Below are 23,808 nucleotides of genomic sequence, written 5' to 3'. Positions count from 1 at the left end.
TGGTTGAAAACCAGATTATGGACTGCTGGGCAAAGCTTTGATGTTTTGCCGCATGTGAAAACTTTTTGCGCGCACGTTTTTAAAAACTTAAAACTGTGTGAATTGTCTTTGGCCGAATCACAAAGCTGATGGTGTTTATTATAGTAAGATTTGACGAAACATAATGAGTTGTAGTGCATTCATCTGCTGCATGCATCTACTGTGTGCATCTACTGCTTTTTTTCTAATTCACCCATTTCAAAACTCCTCGAAGAAAGCAGCGATCTCTGTACTATTTCATTTGCGGTCTTTTTTGTTTTATAGTATGGGAAAAAATGAGACCCGTTTTTCGTATTAGATTAAATTGTAGCAGAAAATTTTTCGCCTGAAAACAGATAACTTGACTAGTAGACTGGGTATGGATTTAGATATGCGTGCTGGGTGAACGATTACAAATACATGAATTTTCAAACACTGACAGATCTGAGACAGAGTGGAAATCAATTCAATTCTACACAGATACCGGTTAAAGCAAATAAAATTTTTTGTATGCATTCTGAAATTATTCTCTGCTAAGTTTGATTTCTGTTCATTGCAAAAAAAAATCAGCAAATGGGAGCTTCTACTGATTCTGATTGGTTGGAATTTTGCGCTTATTGCGCCCCATGAAAATATCCCTATTGTCTAAGAGATAGAAACTTCAGTGGCCCATCTCGATTGATGCGACGAGATGATTCTAATGAAGACACTGAGCTGAAGGTTACAACAATTTAGAGAAAAGATTGTGAAGTTAAAGATATCGGAAAAGACCGAACCGAAGTTTAGTCAAATAGGCAAAAAGTTTGCAATATTTTTCTCGAATATCAAAACGAAACTTGGATAAAAACTGCCCCACAAAAAAATTTTTTTGAAGAGATATACAGACGGAAAATACAAAACAGCAATTACTAATCAGCAGGTTTCAAGCAGCTGAATTCTGTTTTTATGAGTTTTGAGTCTGATCATTATCTAACAAGGCTACCAAGAGGGCGAATTTTTCGAAACAAAATCATAACAGTCATTTGTAATCAGAGCTTTCTGTCATGTGAAACTTAAATTTCCTGCAACAAATTTTTTTTTCAACAATATCATAACCTATCGGGATAGAACCGGTTACTTTTTCAATCACCTAAATGGATTCTTCCCTAGTCGATCAAGGGAGGTTATCTTGCAAGATCTTGCAAGATTCTTGCAAAAGAGGGTTATCTTGCAAGATCTTGCAAGATGGAGGTTATCTTGCAAGATCTTGCAAGATGGAGGTTATCTTGCAAGAATCTTGAAAGAATCTTGCAAGATAACCATCCCAAAATTTCTGTCGAAAAACCACAAAAAAAAATAACAGAAATTAGGTGTAAGATCAGAAAAATTGTTTCTAGAACGAGAATCCAAAACTTTAAATAAATGCTTAACGAATAAAATTAGACAAAAAATCATGCGTTAAAAAGTAGTCGCATATTTGTTGTTAATTTATTCAATGAGATTAAAAGTATCAACCAATCAAATCTTTTTAATTTATTCGCAATTATTGCGGCTACTGGTTTGCGAAAATTGAAGGATTATTGGCCAAAAAATTTTTGTGACGAATTGCTTTAATTAGTTCAAACCGGGGATATTTAGTTTTTCGACTATCGATTTCTAGTTTTGAAAGTGGAATTTACTTTTTAGATTTCCAGAGAATAAAAACTTTCCTTATTGATCCAGTTTTCTCAAGTCGGGTTCATGTTATCAAAAAAAGCGCCCCTCATAAATTGTTCTACAAATTTAAAGAGCTTAAAGGGCTTCTATTTTTTTCTTTGAGTTTTGAAAGTTGAGATTTTTCAACAACGTCAGTGTTATTTTTTATTGTTACTTTGCGTTCATTACTCCTTTGCAATCTTCGATTGGCTATGTTCTAGGAAAGTGACGCTTTCATCGCAAACGACTTCTTCTCAAATGCATTTTTCCTATTTTGAGAGATTAAGGTATAAGTAGTCGATCAAAACTTGAAGCCGCCTATCACAAAAAAAAAGTTTAAAAAAAAGAAGCTTTCTGGGGGCAACCGCTTAGCGGGCTGTGTGTATGTATGCGTAGCTAAGATTGCTTCCTTCTTCCACGAACGCTACTTGGTTGTCTTCGCGTGTAAAGCTGTTTTTGCCCAAAAAAATTGTATCTTTAAAGATCTTGCAAAAAAAGGTTATCTTTAAAGGAGGTTATCTTGCAAGATCTTGCAAGAATCTTGCAAGATCTTTTAAAGAGATGCATCCTCTTTAAAAGAATCTTGCAAGATTCTTGCAAGATCTTGCAAGATAACCTCCCTTGATCGACTAGGGTTGTTGGTTCCCAGAGATTGGTAGTTTTTGCATCACATGATAATTCGGCTCTTTTTCCTTTGCCCCGCACCTGGAAAGACTTACCAGTGAAATTTTGGTCACGTCATTCGAATGCTACAAAAATTGGCATACCAACTACTTAGGCAAGGACAAACATATTTGGTCTTCATGATTAACCTTGTAAAACCCCTCGTTACACCATAAAATTGATGCTTATGTGAGGTGGGGGAGAAGGAAAAAGAGCCACTAATCCTTGATACACCTCACATTACGTCTCAAATATATTTTCTTTAATTTTTGTACATTTTTTTCAAAACTATGTTATTTAAAAAAAAACATTTTCCTACTGGTACAATTTTGAGAAAAACCTTGTTTTGAGCAATTGAAAAAACATTTAAAGGCTGAGAGAAGGATTATTTGACAGTAACGAATTTTAAAACAGTCAGATTCGAACCTTTTCACTGATCAGAGTTTCATCATTATTTTGTAACGGTTTACGGGAAAGACAATTGTATTTTTGCTGAAATTTTGTAATAATTAATGATGAAACTCTGAATACTGAAAAAGTTTGGAAGTGCACTTTTTGACTGAGACCAATGGACACGAAAAACTCAAAATGTAGTGTTTTGTTATAAATAAAGGAATCGAAAAAACATTTTTTTCTTTTTGGTTTTGAAAATTTCGCTTCAAGTCAAAAAAAGAATAATCAAATACTTTCAGTGCTCAGAATTTCATCATTGAATTATAATGTTTTTCATGAAAAATTATTGTGAATCTTTTACTTTTTCGAAACTGTTCCAGCCATGTTCTATAGACACTATTGAACCTATATCGATGCTCATAATTGTCGATATTACGAGATTTTGTTTCATACGCACATCTTGAATAAAATGCGATAAAATAGGGTTTCAGCTTTGTTTTGACGTTATATTGACTCGAGATAGTCACAAATTTTTTGATACTCTGATATTCCGATTTCTTTTGAAATAACTGAGTTGAATATTTTTATTTGCATAATTTTTCTCTTCTTCAGTTTCCGTGCTCTATGCTTACCTCTGTAGGATCTTGATTTAATTGCGTTTCTTTTCGCCCCAGTGGAAAAAAGGCTTTTCGTCCATATTCATTCTACAAACAAAACAATCTTTCAAGCGTTTTTTGAAGAATAAGTCCGATGAAAAAAGCACGACTAACATACACAACAATAATAAAATGAAGTACATTCTTGTTTTAGTTTCTCTTAAGTATTACAATTTTTTTCTTTAAGTTTCAAATTTCGGAAAAGTAGCTTGCCCTACATACATAAAATGACGCAAACACTTGTTTTACAAATGAATAGAAAAAAAATTGGGTGAAACTTTTCTCTTCTCTTTTTGACTTTTTGGTTGAAAGACATGAAAAAAAGCTTAAACCTCATTTCCGTCGAGCTTTTTTCAATTTTTTTTTCATAATGACACATGTTTTCTCTGACACATCTTTAATTCTTTGCAGCTTCAAACATTTCATATGTAGCTTTTTTGATAAAGACAAACACTTTTTCTACACAATGAAAACTTCATTTAAATCGACGCAGCTTCTTATATGTCATTTTAAAAGAACTCTAAAAGTCTCGTTTAATTTTGCATTTTTGTAAAACTATTCGCGAGCATTTTCAGTGTAAAAATTGACCAGATAGATTTAAAAATAGTAATTTCTTTTGATGCCCAATTCGGTTTCACTAAAAAAACTGATAAGAGTTTGTTATCAATAACTTAGGGAATCTGTTTTTCTAAGGAAACAAAGACCATACATCAAACAGTTCCACTTTTGAAGTCATACGAAGTTCCCCACAGACTCCGCATGAAATTTTGTATGAGAATAGTGATACTTTTATGAGTTTCAGTCAGAGCTTTTTTAAAACAATCTTTCAAGAACGTTGCCTATACTGCACGACATTGTAAAAAAAAACATAGAAACTTTTGATGAGCACAAAATTTTTTCAAGAAATTTTGACATTCTGACTAACTAATTGGCTGTATTTGATGATAAGCAACGGTATATGATGATCTGCCTAAGAAGTAAACTCACGAAATTTGTGCTCATAAACTCTGTGCATTATAAGCGGATTTCGCAAGGGGCCGAAATCAGATTTGTCGCGGAATCCTCAATTTTGCTACATGTCTTTGATCTTCTTCGCTATTTGGATTTCACTAACAAAACCTAAAACACTGTACCGTTCAAAACTGCTCCAAAATTTTGCGGAATCATCAACTGTATTTGCGGAATCCAGAACAATTTGTGGAATCCAATAACAAATAATAAGCCATTTGTATAATTACATTGAGCTGTTGTGGATTCCGCAACTGTAAGCGGAATCCGCAAATTGTAAGGTGAATCCGCATTTTGTTTGCAGATTCCGTTTACATATATGTAGATGTGTAGTATAGCGTTTGAAATTTTATCTTTTATTTACTAGATGGTCACCAGAAAAATCAATCTGAGTTCCTACATTGAAATACCAAACATTTGGTGTCAATTCTGTCGACCCAACTTCGATCTCACTTCCTGTCATTTTCGATCTTAACTTCAATCTCAATTCACTAGAATCGGAATCTACTAGATCATCAGTACTTGGGATTTATGCAATCGCAAATGCTGACCTAATGTGGCGATATGCTGTGTGTTGTAATTCAATACACTCTCAACCCAATGACTACAAATATTGAATTTATTCGACATTATGCTTCCAAAATCATTTTTTGGGGTTGACGCTAACCCAAATATTGACTTAATTTGGCGATATGTTGTGTTTTGTGTTTCCAAAAACTCTCAACCCAATATTTCCAAATGTTGAATTTATTCGGTGTTGTGTTTTCAAAATACTAAAAGGCGACATCCGCAGATTTATTAAACAAATATTTTGAGATTTGTTCGTGGATTCCGCTGACAATGGTTAAGTCTTGCTATAAATTTTCAGATTGCTATAGAAAAGAATTCCTGCTCTAGCTTTTAATTGTTTAATTGTTCATATACAATTTCAGTAGTAAACAAAAATCTAAATCCACCTACAGTTTGCGGAATCCGCTTACATTTGCGGATTACGCTTGCAAATTTTGCGGATTCCACTTACATTTGCGGATTGAACTTACATTTTGTAGAATCTACTTGCAGTTGTGCAATCCAAAACAACTAGCTGTGTTCTCAATTTTTTACAACACTGTCCCAATTTAGGGTCATTAACCTTAACTAAATTGGAAAATAATCCATATAAAAAATTTCTTTGGACCAAAACTGAGTTTTCCTGGTCAATTTTCCCGGCAAAATTTTCTACAACCTTTCTTAAAAAAACAGAACATAAAAAAAACTGGTCAAGTTGTGAACTGGATATGGGCACAATTTTGTGTCTATTTGTTCCAGAATTCCATAGACAAAACATTAAACTTGTTTTAAAATGAAACTGGATACGAGGCCAAACTGTGAACTGGATAGGCGCACAATTTTGTGTCTGTATGTTCCAGAATTCCATAGACAAAACTTTAAACTTGTTCCAAATTGTAACTGGATCCAGTTACATTTTGTAACAAGTTTAATGTTTTGTCGATGGAATTCTGGAACATACAGACACAAAATTGTGCGCCTATCCAGTTCACAATTTGGCCTCGTAACAAAAAATTTCCACAATTGTATTGCATAGAACCTATTTAAGTCACAATTTTCACAACACTGTCCCAATTTAGGGTCATTAACCTTAACTAAATTGGAAAGTCATCCATAATTACAAAAATTTCTTTGGACCAAAACTGGGTTTTCCTGGTCAACTTTCCCGGCAAAATTTTCTCCATCATTTTATAAAAAAAAACAGAACATAGAAAAAAACAAATAAATTAGTGCCTGAAATGTGATCAAACTTGCTTCGAAACAGTTAGCTCGTATGATTTCACAGATTAGCTAATTTTTGAAGAAAAGTCAACAAAAATCGGGAATGATGCGTTTTCAATGTCTCCCACAATACTGTGCTGATTTAAATTAACCGGACAAAACGAGCTAAACTTGAAATTTAAAACGCGTTTTTCTCAAATTGGGTTGAGTTTAGGTGAAAACTTATGAAGACAAAACTTGCTTAAAATTTTAGCAGAATTAATATGGTGTAATTTATTTTGCGAATTTCGGGTCCAAAATTTTACCCCAAAAATGGGTCATTTTGGCTTTTCTTAGTTAATCAAAAATTACGCCACAAATACCCAGTCGATCACAGACATAACTATATCAAAATGAGCCCCTTACGTAGCTCAACAAACTTTAAGAAGAGTATATTCTCCAAAATATTGTATAAAATAATTTATTTTTGTTTGATAGACAAAAAAGGTCGTTTTTACTATATAAAACAGCAACTTTATATTTAAAAACAATTTTTAAACGATTTGCAAATTTTTTTTGGAGAACATACCCTTCTTAAAGTTTGTTAGGCTACGTAAGTGGCTCACTTTGGTATAATTATGTCTGAGATCGACTTGGTATTTTTGGCGTAATTTTTGATTAACTAAGAAAAGCCAAAATGACCCATTTTTGGAGTAAAATTTTGGGACCGAATTTCGCAAAACAAATTACACCATATTAATTCTGCTAAAATTTTAAGCAAGTTTTGTCTTCATAAATTTTCACCTAAACTCAACCCAATTTGAGAAAAACGCATTTTAAATGTCAAGTTTAACGCGTTTTGTCCGGTTAATTTAAATCAGCACTGTAGTTACGGTGATTGACTTTTAGTAGTGGGCATTGAAGTTTTCTAATGGCATTAATCACGACTTTTTGGTTTCCATGAAAAACGTTTGAATAATGCCCGTAAAAATTCGCGACAGCTGCCAAAAGTCATATCCTGAAAAGTTGTCTTTATTTGTCTTCACCACCAAAAAATATCATTTCTTTTCGTATACAAGTCTTATTTAAAAAAATAAACTGGAGAAAAAAGCAATTGGAGAACTTAAAAGCAAAATATGAGAGAAAAACAACGAAAAATATAGTTTTGTTGCTAGTTAGTTTTTGCCCGTATATTTTGAACTCGCATTCAGCGTCTGGTCATTTTTTTTTCAGCATAGTTCTATGAAAAAGACCATTTAGAAAGAAGCATGACCCCAATAAAATCTCCTTGAAAGGCTGTCTTTCTTTTTAAAGTTATATATTTTAAGACTTGCTTTACATTGAAAATTCAATTAGCATTTGATCAATCAAAGTTTGGCCGAATTTTCAAATCTGAAAAACTCAAGTTGAATTGAAAATTGTTTTTAGATTTTCCTTTTGTTTTCAACCTATTGCAAAATTTCCAGTAGCTTTCAAGTGATCTTGTGGGGCCTCACTTCTAAAATCATATAAGACAAACTTTAATTGGAGCACTCCCATTTTTGAAGAAAATTCATTACGATCGTTGCTAAAATGAAGCTGATTCTTATAATTACAATAGTTATGGCGTATCTCATTGAAGACATATTTGAATCTAACGAAACATACTGCAAAAAAACTCCGGGATCATACCCACCATTTTCGGAGGATTGCAAATGTGTTGGTGAGACAGTTGTCAGCTGCACTATTTCCGGCGTGTATGCCACTTTAGACTTTTCTAATTTAACTGCGACTAAACTAAGTGAGAATTTCACATTACAACGAGTAATTGTCTTTTCCAATCGTAGTTCGGACTCGAACCATAATGGAATGAAAAATAATGAAATTAAATTTTCACATCTTAACTGGGACAGCATAAAAAGCTTCTTGGAAGCGTTCAATGACCCCGATATCTACGCTAGGACTTTGCGTTTAAAGATTGATGAGATGAACTTTCTGCGCCCTGAAGAGTTCAAAGATATTCCGACGATGAACTCAATGGAACGTCTTTATTCTGTGCAGCTGACAAGTTCGTTCGATCAAATTAAAGCTGAAAGAAAACTTGATTTTAGTAAGTTCAATCGAATCAATAACATCATTTTGAAGAATCTAAGCCACGTTACGGTGGATTTTGGAGACCCTTTCGAATACACAGGTAGTAACAGAGACTTTGTTTTCCAACTATTTCACACTAAAGTAAAGAACAACACTCTGCGATATCTGATAGATAACAGCACAAAGGAGTTTTCTTGGGGGAGTTCTGACTTTTATCCAGAGTTCTTCCAAAAAACTGGGCCCGCATGGTTGACTTTAAATAAGGGGGACGACGAGAAGGAGGGGAAAGAGGTGATTGAGGGGGACAAGGGTATTTTATAGAGTAAAACAAGAATAGTTTTTTTAATAATTGACTGTTTCCATTGCAGCCTATAATAGCTCTCTATAGCCTCACAAAACTATAATCTTTGTATCCAAGGGGGGGGGGGGGGGTGGCGTGAGTTTATTGGAAAAAATGGTGAAAAGATGATGGGAGAAAAAAATGTGCTGAAATATTTCAAATTAATTTTTTATTTTTCTTAAAACAGTCAACTGATAGAAATTTTTTATTATTTTTCACCCAGCTCAAACAATGGATTCAAACATTAAAGTATCGGGCTACTTTGTTAAAAAATATCTCGAAGTTTCTTTCTATTAATGCAGCTACCAAACAGGATAACGCAGCGTTTTTCATGCCCTGCTGTTCTCTACTTCTGAACCCCGCCACGCTTGAAATTCAATTTTTTTTCTTCATTGTCAAAATTTAGGGAAACTTAATTTCCATAACAATTACATTAATTTTTGTTACCATTTGATCTCCATTACTTTAAAATCAGTAACTTCCAAATTGCGTAAAAAACTAAGCTTGCAAACTGTGGAAAATGAAACATTACAATTGAGGCTTGAGGCGTGGGTGGAAAGGGCTTTTTTCACCAGATCTGGATTGATATGCCCAATAAAATTAGCAGTGTTCCAGTAATCCAACGGTAGAAAATTAGTAATATAACTGTGCATATGACACTATAGCTCTGATCAAGAAATAATCACAGGATGGGGATGGTTTCAGTACTGTTACCAGGGGCGGATTTAGGGGGGGGTCGGGGGTTTGGACGCCCCCCCCCTCCGGGATTCGACCCCCTGCCGACCCAAAGGGTTCCCCCTTTGATACTTTTTCAGAAATCCGTTTTTTCGCCGACCCTAAAATTTTTGTAAAGGCGCCTTTGGCGCCAATATCTACTAACTTTGAGGGGGAGCGCGCGCCAAAAAAAACGCAATTTTTTTGTCAAAATTTTTCAAAAAGTGCCCAAAAACGGCTTTTTTGACCGTTTTTTCAAAAATTTGCCTGCGGCGCAGAAAATTTAGCCAAAACACGGGCAAAACAGTGCTTTGGGAGACCTCAAAAAATCAATTTGGTCGACCTAAAAAAAAGATCGTCAAAATTTTCGATTTTTTTTTGAAAATCCGCCCCCCCACCCTCGAGAAAATCCTAGATCTCGAGAGGGGGGGGGGGGGGGGGGGGGGTGAGGATCTCAAAAAAATTTCGACCCGCCCCCTCAAAATCAGTGTTTATTGGCGCGAAAGCCGCCTTTAGAAAAATTTTAGGGTATGTCACCAAACGTGGATATCTCATTATAGTACAAAGGGGGAATCTTTAGGTCGGCAGAGGTCGAATCTCTGAGCGAAAGGCGTCCGCATCCCCCCGCCCTCTAAATCCGCCCCTGCTGTTACCTGTTAGGATTTACTTCGTCATGGAAGCTCGAAACTGACACGTTCCATATCCATGAAAGTTAACGTACCCTATATAAAAAGAAGGACGGCAAAAAGCCTACAAGTGGCGGGTTTTGGAATCAAACGTTCATTCAAAAGTGTTTCAAATTAAGAGAAACCCCAAAATGAGATGTTTTATGAAGCCTGTGAAAACATTTCTCGGAATCTAGAAAAATTTTCAGTAAATGCTCAAAACTTATTTTCCAGGCCTTTTTTGATATATGAGTCAGCTTTTCCGGTTTTTTCGATTACGGATTAGCTATTATGCGAGTTTGAAAAAAAAACAGTTTTTCTTGAAATTGACTCGAAGCTAAAATTTTCTCCAAGAGCTTCAGATTGGCTTCTGCACGATTGTTCCTGAACTCTACATTATTGCTGCACAAAAATTTTCCTTAGTGCTCTTGGCTGGGTTAATCTAGTTTGTTTTCATTCTGGAAGGAAATAGAAGGTTCCAGATAGAAAAAACTAGGTTTTCTTATGGCTAGGTGACCCAAAAGATCAGTAGTATTTTACCAAATGCAATAAACAAAACTGCTCGTATCAGGGCGAAGCCCTGAGTGTTCCAACGGCCTTTTAAAGTCTACAGAGCAGTAAAAACTCAGTAAAAAGTTAATTAAAAAACGAGTTTTTTTTATATTTTTTTGTGAAAATCATCCCCCATAATCATGAATTTGTCTCTCACTAATTCTCGCAAAATTCCGTGAAATCATTTAATAATGGCATGATTTGTTGCTAAGTAATTACTTTTAAATTTGACCTCGATGAACAAAGGGACTATTTAAGACACATAATCAGCATCTTGTCTTGAATATTTGGCGACCAAAATTGAAAAAGGTATCGAAGTCTACGGCAAGTCATCAAGGACAACTCAGCACCCCTCAACTTCAAGGCATCCTACCTCCAACAAGACAAGTATCTCCATCGTCCACCCAAGGACTACCAAGAGCCTTCAATAATCAGCAAGGGCGTGAATTGAGCAAAAAAAAGATCTGGATCAGAATATCAAGGACGAATCGTCACCTCAATCAGGCCTATATCAGAACCTCATCAAGGTCCGCCAGCTCGTTCTCAGAACCTTCAATGATCGAGGTGGTCGCCCAACTCATGAAATTCAAGGTCCATTTTGAAAAAAATTATCACTTCAAAAACGATTTTCATGCTTAAAGTTAAAAATTTATATCTTGCTACAAAATTTTCAAACCCATAGTCCATTTTGAAAGTTTTACTCATGTTCGTGCTATAACAAAACCCATATTGTGCTAAAAGTTACATTAAATTAGCTAAACTTCTGTACAGTTTTTTAAAACGAAATCTACAACCTCAAATGTGAAATATTGGTAATTTTTTTGTTAATTCTCGGGGTACTAAGGTAGTACCTAAGCATTAAAAACACAAAAAATTTCCACGTATACAAAAAATTCTGATAGCCAAAACCCGATGGCCAAAATTTTCTAGCCCAAAACTATCTATTACGATTTTTCAGAAGCCCAATTTTTCCGAAACGTTTTCTTTACCCAACAACTAAAAAGGTTTTTATTAACAACAGCTACGAAAGTTTTTACGAAAAGTTTTTACCACAGCTACAAAAGTTTTTACGAAAAGTCTCAAAAAAATTTAACTCATTTGAACTGAAAAAAAACTTGAAAGTTTCACCGCTCAGTTTTTCACCATGATTCAAAGCGCTGGTTTTTAATTAACCACCGGGATAACCCTCCGGCTGGTTGATCTCGACGAAAAAGGTGCACGCAACCTAATGTACAATATACCTTGTCCACTCTTTAAACTACTTTCTTTAATGGTCCATTGAAGCCAACATGACAACAAATACTTAATCATTGGAGTCGCGCTACACTACTTTCAAGGAACTTGAGGAAGAGGTAACGAGGCAAGTAGCCAACACAAGCTAAGTCGAGTATGTTAAGCTTAATTTTGAGAATGTAACACTTGTTTCGATCTGCTTGATGAGCTTGCAGACGACTTAGAAGCGTTTTCCACTTAGGAGGTACAAGACTGCCCCGAAATTGCTTCAACGCTACGAAAAAGAAAGTGCGACCTACCAATCAATGTTAGGAAGTACGGAAAGGTCTTGACAAACGATTGTTCAGTTTCCACAAAGGTCAAACAACCCACTCAGAATGAAAGGAGCATCTGCAACAGCCAGTGTAGAGTAAAAATTTCAAATACTACTGAAAATTTGGCCAACAGCGTCATCAGTACTACGGCTGTCGGCTTTTCAATTTACACGTCCACCTACGACTTGAGCACTTTCGACTTAGACGCTCCTCAACGCTATAGTTTCCCACCTCTAAGAGGAACCAACAGAGCTAAGGATCAGACAATCAACAATGTCACCGCTACCACTACAACTGATTTCAGATCAGTATCACCGACTGCAAACCTGGGTACTTTCAATTTTCGCGCTCCTCTACGATACAACTTCTCGCGTCCACCAGTTTCCATTGAAAATCCCATTTGGAACGACAACTCAACACATGAAGCCCAGATGTCAACTGGCAAAAACGGATACGGCCTGCTAATAACTTCTATTGCGAATAGTCCTGCTACTACATCAGCACAGTGCGTTGCCAACCACTTCAACGACCTCCATAGGACTAACTCGTATTCACAGGAACAATAACACAGCAGTCAATTCGGCAATGTAGAAAGATAAGTCAGCAACCTTGTTACCAATCATCCGACCACTGGCATCAACTACAGTTTGAAAGGATTCAAATTATTAGATATAAAACTACAAAAGTTTAACGGCAACCCACTTGAGTGGAACAACTAGTTGGAACTCTTTCAGACTGCGATAGGCAACAAGCTAAGCCCGCTTGAAAAAATTATTTATTTGCAGTCATTATGCACTGATAATGCTAAATCCTTGATAGAGAGCTAAGGAAACAGTTCTTCTTAGTATGAGCAGCCAATACTTGAATTAGTGCGCTAATACGGTAACCCAAAATATGTGGTGTCAGCGATCATCAGGGAACTTTAAAAAATCGACAAATTGATAGTAAGCGAACCACAGGGCTTTATCAGATACGCTGTTTTCCTACGGAAACTAATTTACAACTTCGAACTCAACGACTAAACCGCTTATCTAAATTCTAGTAAACTGACCCGACTTGCTCGCTCAAAACTCCCAATAAGTCAACTAAAAAGTGGGAAGAATAATACGTGCTGCACGACCTCGATTACGCATCACTCAAAAAATTGACGCAGTACCTGAATAACTAGCCCTGAGCATGTGAGAACCTGGACATAGAACCATCGAAATCAAACGAAGCGGGAGGAAATCGCTTACCTACGAAGCATCAACAAACCGACAGCCAACCCAACCAAATTACTTCTATGTCCAGTCAAAACTACGGCAAATCTTCAGGTATATCGACAAGAGCACCAACTTTAACTTGTCCAATAGATAACAAAGTCCACTATATTGGAAAATTTCTGGACTTTTTGAAACTTCCCGTAGATCAACGGGGAGAGCTGGTGAACAACATAAACTGTGCTTAAACTGCTAAAGCCAACACAGATTTAGTGAAGGCACATCGGCTAAGCGATGTTTCGTCCACTAATGCTGAGGAAAACACCTTTAAACTCTACAAATAGACAAAAAGCCGTTTCAAAGGCAAAAAATCAAAAAACAAGCAGCTTGGCACTACAGTAAACAAGTCCTCGAAACAAGCTAAGGATCCAATCGAAAATATGAGAAAGATCAGAAATCAGTTACTTTTTGTGCCGGTGACACTTTTAACAATGGCGTCAAACTAGATTGCTACGCCATACTCGACAACTGCAGCAGCTGCTCATACATCCTTAGCAAACAGCTGACACACTTCAATGTAAATCAAGCCAACAACTACAGCTTAGTGTACGAGGTGTTTTCAGTAAGGACAAAGTGTCTTCCTCTCTAGTCCAGCTTAGTATCGGACCAAATAACACAACTAAGACTACTTTTAGTCTACAGTCAGTCTATTTAGTTGAAGCTCTGAGTTTTGACGCCATCGACGCAAACAACCTTAACAGAACGTGCTCACTCTACAATCAACATCGACATGCCAACTTTCCTGATCTAGGCGACAAGACAGTGCACCTATTGCTTCAGGTAGATGTTTTCCTGGAAAATCAGGAAAGGTTCTACAGGCACCCCCTACGCTGTCAATAATCTACTAGGTTAGACGATCACTGGCCCACTCAACCCGAAATCTAATAGTTCCTGATCAAATTCACATTCAACGAAATTCATTGACTTAAATGGTCAAGAAGACGCTACTATCTTTGAATTAGTGGAAAAGTTTTGAAAGGTGGAAGAATAGGGCATTCACGAAGATAACAAAGCAACATATTCTGATAAAAACAAACGACACCTAAGATTCTTGGAAAAAGCATTGAGCACGATGGAGAGCAAGAGAAAATGGAATTACAAGCCGCCCTTATGGCTGCTCGGCTGTTAAAGTTCGCTACTGATGAAATGCGAATAAAACATCATTTCACTCATTTTTGGACAGATAGTTGTACTGTTTTGTCCTGGATTGCATCACCTAGTAAACTGAAAACTTACGGCGCAAACAGAGTTGATGATATACTTACTTTATGCAAAGCCGAACATTGAAAACACATTTCTGGTAAACTCAACCCAGCAGACAGTGCTACACGGGGAATTGCGCAGTAAAGTTGGGGGTTCAACCCTCGACCTCGACTTTTCAAACTTCGACTTTTTAACCTGTAAACTGAAAACAACCCTAGGTACTTTAACGAGACCAGTGGTGAAACTCGCCCTCGTATCCCCACAAAAATAGATTTAAGACCACTTCAATTGTACTACAACAACAAAAAAACAGGTCTCAACCCCTCCCCTTCGGTTCTAAATAAGATCTCTCCTTGAGGATATTCATGACATGAATTTGTCTCACAGTAATTCTCGCAAAACGCGGTAGAACCATTTAATAGTGGCATGAATTGTTGCGAACTAATTAACCATAAATTTGACTTCCGCGAAGGAAGAGACCATTTGAGACATATAATCAGTATCTTGTCTTGAACACCCCCCACATACCATATAAAATACAAAGTGACAAATTTCGCTCCTTGTAGCAAATCAATTATGGCGAACAAGCTTCTTCCAAAAAAAAATTGGAACGATTTCTAAGACGGGTTAAATCTCCCGTTTACACGTTAATAGCGCAATCTATATCGCACGTTAATTGATTCAAGTTAGCCAAAATGCTAATCTTTAAATCGCCGTAACTAAAAATGATCACAGGTGAAATATATTTTCAAAATTAGGCTCAAGACATCTATAGTTTTTGAACTATCGTCAAAAATAGTTAGTTAAACAGTCAAAATTTTTCCGAAGAAAAAAAATCAAATCGTGCACAAATACTCCGTTACTTTTGTTGCGAAATTAGGAACAATGACAAATACCATTGTGAATAATTTTCAACGCTGAGTCGGGTTTTTGTCCTCTATTTTACCTCTACTTCGAAATGATCAGTGCCAAATTCGTGATCTCAATATCTATTTTTGGTTTCTAGTACTACTGTTTTTCAGGGCCTGGAAAACACCGTATCCATTGAGAATTTAAGAAACTTATCGATGTGAGAAACTTATCGGTGTAAATGTTGTAAGAATCTGTTTTTTCTGGTTTTAACAATTTCACACAGTATGAAAACTTATCGTAGACATAAACTGCCTTATAAAACCCTGAAAAAAAATTAAACCCTTGAAGCCAAAAACGGCACTTGAAATGAGAATGGCTGATTTCAAAAAAAAAATGAATTTTTTTAATTTAAAAAAAATGTTTTCGAAAAACAAGAGATATTTTTAGTTATAATATATTTACTTCACAATTTTGACAGGAAGTTTTTACTTTTTGGTTATACACCATATTCGTTTATCCACTGGGTAATGATATGGATTAGCTCTCAGGAATCAAAAAAGAGATTAAGAGCGTTTAAGAGATTCACATAGTACTTCTGAGAGTTACCATCAAACATTTTGAAGCGTTTTCTTCGATTTTATGCTCTAGTGTTGTCTCTTATGCTTTTTTCAACAAGCCTGTACTACAATTATTACCATCTCAATTGAAAAAATGCTGATAGATTTGTAAGAGTTGTCCGAAAGAAGCAGAGTTTTTTGTGCTTAGCTGGTTTTTTCAAACTTCGAATTTTTAACTAGCCTTTTATGACGGAAATTTTATTTATCATTCAAAACGTAATGATGTCCAGAACGTATATCTACGAAAAATATTTTTCATTTGATCAATTTTTCTAAAGTTTTGGGGCTTGAAGATTACCACTTTGGCCAATAGGGGACAATTAACGCGCGATATATTTCGCGCTTTTAACTGGAGATTTAATCCGTCTTAAAAGTCGTTCCAAATTGTTTGATGGAAGCATATTTGCCAAAAATGATTTTTTTAAAGCACAAAAGTCTATAAAATTGTACTTTATTTGGTGTGTGAAGGATACATGTCAAAAAAAAAACTCAAAATAAAGAAAAACATTCTGAGTTCTTAGTTTTATTTTTTTCATGTTATTACTGCTCCACGGACTTTAAAAGGCAGTCCAAACAGACACGAACATTCTTGTTTGATCTTTGTGTTCATTCCATTACTTGAATCCTTGCTGCTTTTGTACTGAAACAATACTGAATATACTTAGCCATAGCTCTGATACTTCAAACTTTTCGCACAATTCAGTGTAGTGTTGTTGTTCCGACTTTTGTAACGAAAGTAACAGAATATTTGTGGTTTGTGGTTTTTTCTTCAGATAAATTTTGAATTTTCAACTAGCTTTTTTGGCAGAATTGTTTATCTCATTCAAAAAGTATTGTTGTCTTGAGCTTAAAATTAGAAAAAATTACTTCACTTGTGATCATTTCCCGTAAAATTAGGATGGTTTAAAAATTGCCATTTTTGGCCAAGGTGGAACATTTAACGCACGATTTATTTTGCGCTATTAACGCATGAGCGGAGATATAATCCGTCTTAGAAATAATTCACAATTGTTTGAAGGAAGCATACTTGCCATAACTGGTTTGTTACTAGGAGCCAAGTCTATCACTTTTTATATGGCGTGTAGAGGATGGTTTTCTCAAAAAAACTCCAATTTTGAAACAAGAAAAAATTTTCAATTCATTTTATTACCATCTCTTTTTTCATGTTATTACTGCTCCATAGACCTTAATAGTCAGTTGGTACATTCAAGGCTTCGTCCTGATACGAGTAGTCTAGTTTCGTATAGACTCAGTGAGCAGTACCCTCGCTGAAATCAAATGCTTGTCAGACAATTTACGATTTTGTGAGAATACATTTTTTCATAGGCTCCTTGTGCGAAACTGTATGAGTAGCGTTAATTAAGTGGAGGTGAATCTCGGTACTGGTTCAGTTGCGACGAAAGTGACGGGGTCAAGACCGATTTTTAAAAAAGGTTGTGTAAACTACTCTATAATGTATCCACAGATTTCAAACAAGTCAGTCGTTACTGGCAAACTATCAATGGTGTCGAGATTTCGCTCCTGGGGGGTCCTCCATATATGACCAAGGAAGTCTTCTACAATTTAGACTTCGCGTTTTCACTTATTTTGGGGCAATCACTTCAAAGAATTGAATACGGCACGCTTGTCAATGGGCAAAACTTTCGCTTTCGACGAATTTTCAATAACAATATAACTATAGGTCCTTTTTACAATTGGTTCATAAACGGAAACTGCTCCCTTTTCCACGACAAAACCAACAACACAGATCTTTGCGAATTATGTTTCATGCATCAATACGGGTTGCATCGAGATCTAAACAACACTGCGGGACTGTGTGTCAAAAACGAGACTTTAGACCTTCCGATGCAAAAATGCTACTGGACAAAACCGAGGTCGTTGCAGACGTATATGCCGAAATATTATACCTGGATTTATCAACCGGGAAATGACAAAACTCAAGTTTGTGAGAGTTTTCCGCCTGATTTGACGGATTATTTGAATAGAAATGAGGTCTCAAGCTCAGACGATGAAAATTCTGATTATTCATCAAGTTGCGATAAGCCGACTTCGAAGCGAAGTTCAAAAGACTGTGAATGTTGTGAAAAACGGTGGAAAAAACGCTGGAGCTCAATTGGAAGAAAAATAGAATCTAACTTTTATGCTTCCATTATGACAATTGTTGGCACTTATTTGTACATGCTGGAATTTCGATAAAAATTAGCAAAAGCTAACCAAGCTAGCCAACTTATATTTTTTTGCTTTTGTAAACTATAAAAACTATGAGCTAATACATTAGAGAACCTAAATTATTTGATTGTCGGGTTTTTAAGCGATGAGTTCAATAAAATTTTGTAGCCATAGCAATAAATGAAAAACAAGAAAGGAACTTGACTGGGACAAAGTTTGTTGGACGTTAATTGATAGGATTTTATGATTCAGCTTTGAACATCAGTCGAGTTCTGATAATTTAATGGCTGAATAATTGATGTGAAAAGTTCATGCATTTTTCAAGTTATGACCATTTAGAGGATGAGGGATGTGGCAGCGGGGAGGGGGGTGTTGGACGCTTTTTTCCTGAAGACCCAAAGTAACAATTTTTGTACATTTTTAAGGAACCCATTTTTCGCTGAGAAGTCCTTAATTTCTAAGTCAGCGTTTTTTAATTTTGAGGGGGAGCGGGAGCCAAAAAAAAACGCGCCTTTTTTACCAGTTTATTAAAAAAAAAACTTGCCTGCAACTCTGTACTTTTAGCTAAAATAGTTCAATTTAAAGAGAAGGTAGATCACATCTGCTCAAATGAGACAGGTCCGTTTTGATTATCTTAATGTTGTCTGATTGCATGTTGTCCAATTGTTTCTTTTCATAACAAAATGTTTTATGGACATTTTAAACCAAATTATAAGTATTAATTTCGAATAGATAAGTTATGAGAGCCAAAGAGCCAAAGAGCTCAATACTATATCGTATTCGTTATGAGGTTGTCCGGGATAGCCTTCTCGTAGAGTAATTTCGAATAGGCTTCACCGTCTGTTCGTCACGCTATCTTATTTTTGGCCGGATAGATTCGTGCAACTTCTTAGTCTAATACATTTCCTAATCTTGATTTTATATTTCCTAGTCTGAGTAGATTTAGAGTATATTGGTACTCTTGCGACGTTAGAGGTGAGAAGGAAGCAACTGATTGGCGTCTGTTTTAAGTTACTCTCCGGTTGAAACTATCAATAGTTTCAGCTTTACAATTTATCGTAAGATTTAGTATTGTATCATGATTGATTAGTTATAAATGTTTTCCAGTGCTAAATTGCGAAGAAAACAAAAAAAAAACTGGTTAGATCTGGTTCCAATATAGCAATATGGCAGATTAATAGAACGTGTTTTTTTAAAAAAAAAAAAGAAAAATCATGCGAACAGAAAACAGTACATTGGCAAACCCAAGTTTTCAGACAAGAGATGAAATATTTATCCTGATAGAAGGAACGAATACTGCAGAAGTTGACATCATATAGAAACGTTTAGGCTGTCTGAAATTCTGATTGAAATATCACACTTTCTCAAAAATAGCAACTAGAAAGGTCTGTGGTTCAGCCATTCAATCATGATGGTTGCTTTCCACCCAGACTACACACTATCATATCTTTATCTCAAAAGACTGATCACCACTAACTAGTTAAAACAATACTGCTCGTATCAAGGCGATACTGTGAATGTTCCGACTGCTTTTGAATGTCTTTGGAGCAGTAATAACATGAACAATTTTAATATCATTAAACGAAACGAAAAAAAAATAAATATTTCCAAAACTTGAGGCTTTTGTGAAAATCATACCCCCCTTTCACACACACGCCATAAAAAGTACCAAGTGATAAAATTCGCTCCTACTAACAAATCTTTTATGGGAGATAAGCTTCCTTCAACTAATTTGGAACAATTTTTAGAACGGATGAAGTCTCCGCGTACGTGTTATTAGCGCGTTAATTGACCCAAATTGGCAAAAATGGCAATCTTTAAACCCCCATAACTCTATGAAAAAAAAACAATAACACCTTTTCAATGATAATAAAAATTTCCTTCAAAAATGTTAGTTAAAAAACCGAAATTTGTCTGAAGAAAAAACATCCCGAGCACAAATGTTTCGTCAAGTTCGTTGCGAAAGACGGAACAATGAACTACTAAGGAATAACTAAAATCATTGGCTTTCTCTTTGTGCAATAACTGATGAAACTCAGCTTTGGTCTGGGAACTTCGAAATACTTCGTAAGATTCCGGATACAAGGTTTGAAATTTTGCACAATTAGGTCAAATTTTAGGAAAAAGATGACAATTGGTACTTAGTTTCTGGAAACCTATAGACGTATAGCTATTTTTTTGATAATAATAACAGATAAACCGTCCTGAGGTGAAAAAAGAAAAGTCAATTGCTTTACTGATACCTTTTGTCTGAAAATTTCTCATATGCCATCTTCTCTGAGTAATTTTTTCTTCTACTTTCTGACGTAGCTAAAAATGAGAAAAAAAATTTGAGAACCTTTTTTAACTTTAAGAGCCAATCGAAAGTTCGCAAAATTGAGAACTATTAAGACTACCTTCCTTTTTGCCTTTAAACTCAACAAAAATTTGCATCTTAATTACTCACCAAATATTTTATTTTGTATTTGTTCTACGCCATTGCTAATTTTTGTAATTATTTTGCTTGTAAGTGTTCGTGAAACAATTTATTTCAATCTCAAGAACTGAATATCAACTTTGAATAAAAAGCATTTTTTGTTTGAAACTGGGAGTAGAAACTTAAGGTTTCTTAAAGTTCCACATCTCCCAACCGCCTGAAAAAAACATAATCTTAAGCAAAATTTTCATATATTTGCAAAGTTAGATCACACTTTCAGCTCCTGCATTTGTTATGAGGAAGTTCATCTGAAACATCCTGTATTCTTAGCGAGTTTGAGCAATCCGATTATTCAACAATGATTGCACAGCTTTCATGGTTCTTTTCTTCGTGTTTTTCTTGTTGCAAACATATCAATACTAATGAAATTTCATCAATTATTTGAATGAAATACAATTTGATCAAACTGGATCAATTTGTTTCAAACAAGAATTGTCAATTTTTTGTATAATTTATGTTAATTTTTGAACAATTACATCCAAATTCTGCAGTTTGATCCGGCTTATCTGTATTTTCAAGGTATCACAGTATACAGAATTTAATTCAAAAATTGTGGTCAGCATCTAATTCTGGAAAATGTACAGCCTTCTCAAGTTTCTCTGTGCGATTTTGAGCTACAGCAGTACTGATTCAAAATAATCAGAAAAAAAACGGACAACAGTGGAAAGTTAAACCGCGTTTCTCTCGAATTGGTACAGAAAAAAGAAGAAAAAAAAGCTTTGATTTTCACCGGAAATCTCAAGATGCAAAATAATTTGCGAAATTCGAAACTAAAGTTTTTTCACAAAAATGGGCCATTTTGACTACTTAATTAACTAGAAATTACGCTAAATTTATAATTTTATTTGACAAACAACATATATCAGAAGAACTTCTCACTCAGCCTAACAACATTCCAAGAAATTAATGATCTCCGAAAAACTGTATAAGAAAATGAGTATTCGGTTTATGAGAAAAATAGGTTAAAAAAACGTTAAATTTTACCTTCATGGATCCTTGTTGGGCTGAGTAAGAGTCTTTCGGAGTTTTTTGTTAAGTAAAAAACAAACCAAAATGATCTTTTTTTTGGAATAAATTTCAACTTCCCAACTTTCAGTTTTAACCAATTTTGCTTAGAAAAATAAGTTTACCGGATTTATCCCATCTTTTGTAGTTAAGCTGTCGTTGTGCAAAAAAAGTGTAACTGAACGTTTGTTTTTTCTGATTAAGACGTAAAGAAGAAAAAACCTGGATAGTTAAAAAAAACTACCCCGAGCACAAATATTTTGTCACTTTCGCTGTGAACGCCGGAACAATAAACCACATAGGAAAAACTAAAACCATAGGCTTACGCTTGTAGAAAGAATGATGAAACTAAGCTTTGGTTTGGGAACTTTGAAATAGTTCGTAATATTCTGGATATATTGGTTGAAATTTTGCACAAATAGGTCAACTTTTAGGCAAAAGATGACATTTGGTAATTATTTCCTGGAAACGTCTAGATTTATAAGTTTTTGTTTGATAATGATAACGGATAAACAGTCCAAAGATGGAAAAAAAGATAGTTCAATTGCCTGAAAATGTATCAACTGCCGTCTTTTCTGTGTAACTTTTCTTGTACTTTTTGACTTAACTAACTTTGAAAATCAGAACCCGAATCCAAAGTTTGAAAATTTAAAAACCATTAAGACTGCCGTCTTGTTTGCTCTTAAAATAAGCAAAAATATGTATCTTAATTACTCACCAAATAATTTTGATTTTATCTGATCTTCGCCATTGCTTTTTTTGTAATTATAATGCTTGTAAGTGTCTGTGAAACAATTTCATTCAATCTCAAGAACTTATAATAAAAACCATTTTCGTTGAAAAATGGGAGTAAAAAAATCAAAATTTGCAAAGTTCCACATCTATCAACCACCTGAAAAAAGCCTTATCATAAGCAAAGCATCTATTTGCATAGTTAAATCAATCTTTCAGCTTCTGCAATTTTTATGAGGAAATTGATCTGAAACATCCTGCATTCTTAAGCATCGTTTGCGCATTCCCAATGAACATTCAACATTGAATGCAGAGCTTCCATGAATTTTTGTTCGTGGTTTACTTTTTGTAAGCAAATCAATGATAATAAAATTTCGTCAAATAAACGGAAAAGAAACAATTTAAGTAAACTGCCACAAATTGTATTTTATTAAAATTTTGCATTTATTTCTATAATTTTCGTTAATTTTTTTGAACAGTTACATCCAAGTTCCTGTAGTTTTTTCCGGCTTATGAGTATTTTCATGATATCTTTTTATTAAGAAACTAATACAAAAATTGTTGTCACTATCTAACTTTGAATAAAAGTAAAGATTTCTCAAGTCACTCTTTGTCATTTGGAGCTACAGCAGTGCTAATTCATATTAACCGGAAAAAGCGAACAACATAGGAAGTTTAAATCGCGTTACTCTCGATTTAGTACAGAAAAAAAGAGAAAAAAAAGCTTAAATTTTTACCGGAACTATCATGATGCAAAATAAAATGAGAAATATAAAAGTGTTATCCCAAAAATAGGCCTTTTTGTTTTTTATAGTTAACCAAGAATAAGCTAAAATTAAAATCTTATTTGACAGGAGACTTATATCAGAAGAAATTCTCACTCAGCCCAACAACAGTCCAAGAAAAATAACGAAATCCGAAAAACTGTATAAGAAAATGAATATTCGGTTTATGGCCAAAAATAATTATTAAAGTTGTAAAACTTTTATGTCTATGAAACGCTATTGGGCTGAGTAACAGCCTCTTTCTCATGAAATAATTTAGTTGTTTATTCTGAAATTTTTTAACGGTAAAAAGTCCAAAACGGTTCAAAGTCCTTTTTTGGAATAAAAGTCAATTTCCACACTTTTAGCTATAAGCATTTTTTGCTCGAAAATTAAGGTTTACTGAACGCATTTTTTTCTGAACAAGACACAAAGAAGAGCAAAAATGGCTAAAAAATAAAGTTAATGAAAAACAAAATTATTAATTAATGTCCGAACAAAAAACCATGTCGAGCACAAGTGTTTTGTCAATTTCGCTGCGAAAGTCGGAACAACAAATTAGTAAGGAATAATTAAAACCATTGGCTTCCACTTGTAGAATAACTGATGAAACTCAGCTTTGGTTTGGGAACTTTGAATTATTTTGTAATCATCCTGTTATGTTGGTTAAAAATTTGCA

The 23,808-nt window shown here is 34.8% G+C and overlaps 1 long non-coding RNA gene across 1 annotated transcript in view; it reads left to right on the top strand.

Annotated features, from left to right (window-relative positions):
* The first annotated feature begins 8,205 nt into the window (after positions 1–8,205).
* LOC134855626 (uncharacterized) overlaps positions 8,206–23,808 on the top strand; it is a 39,490-nt gene continuing 23,887 nt past the window's right edge. The window contains exon 1 of the long non-coding RNA XR_010164519.1: positions 8,206–8,334. This is a non-coding gene — a long non-coding RNA (uncharacterized LOC134855626). The remainder of the gene's footprint in view (positions 8,335–23,808) is intronic.

This window comes from Symsagittifera roscoffensis, chromosome 10 (genome assembly GCF_963678635.1).
Source record: "Symsagittifera roscoffensis chromosome 10, txSymRosc1.1, whole genome shotgun sequence".
Taxonomy (NCBI): Eukaryota; Metazoa; Xenacoelomorpha; order Acoela; family Convolutidae; genus Symsagittifera; species Symsagittifera roscoffensis.
The sequence above is the reverse complement of the archived record's forward strand: the minus strand, read 5'-3'. Positions and strand labels throughout refer to the sequence as shown.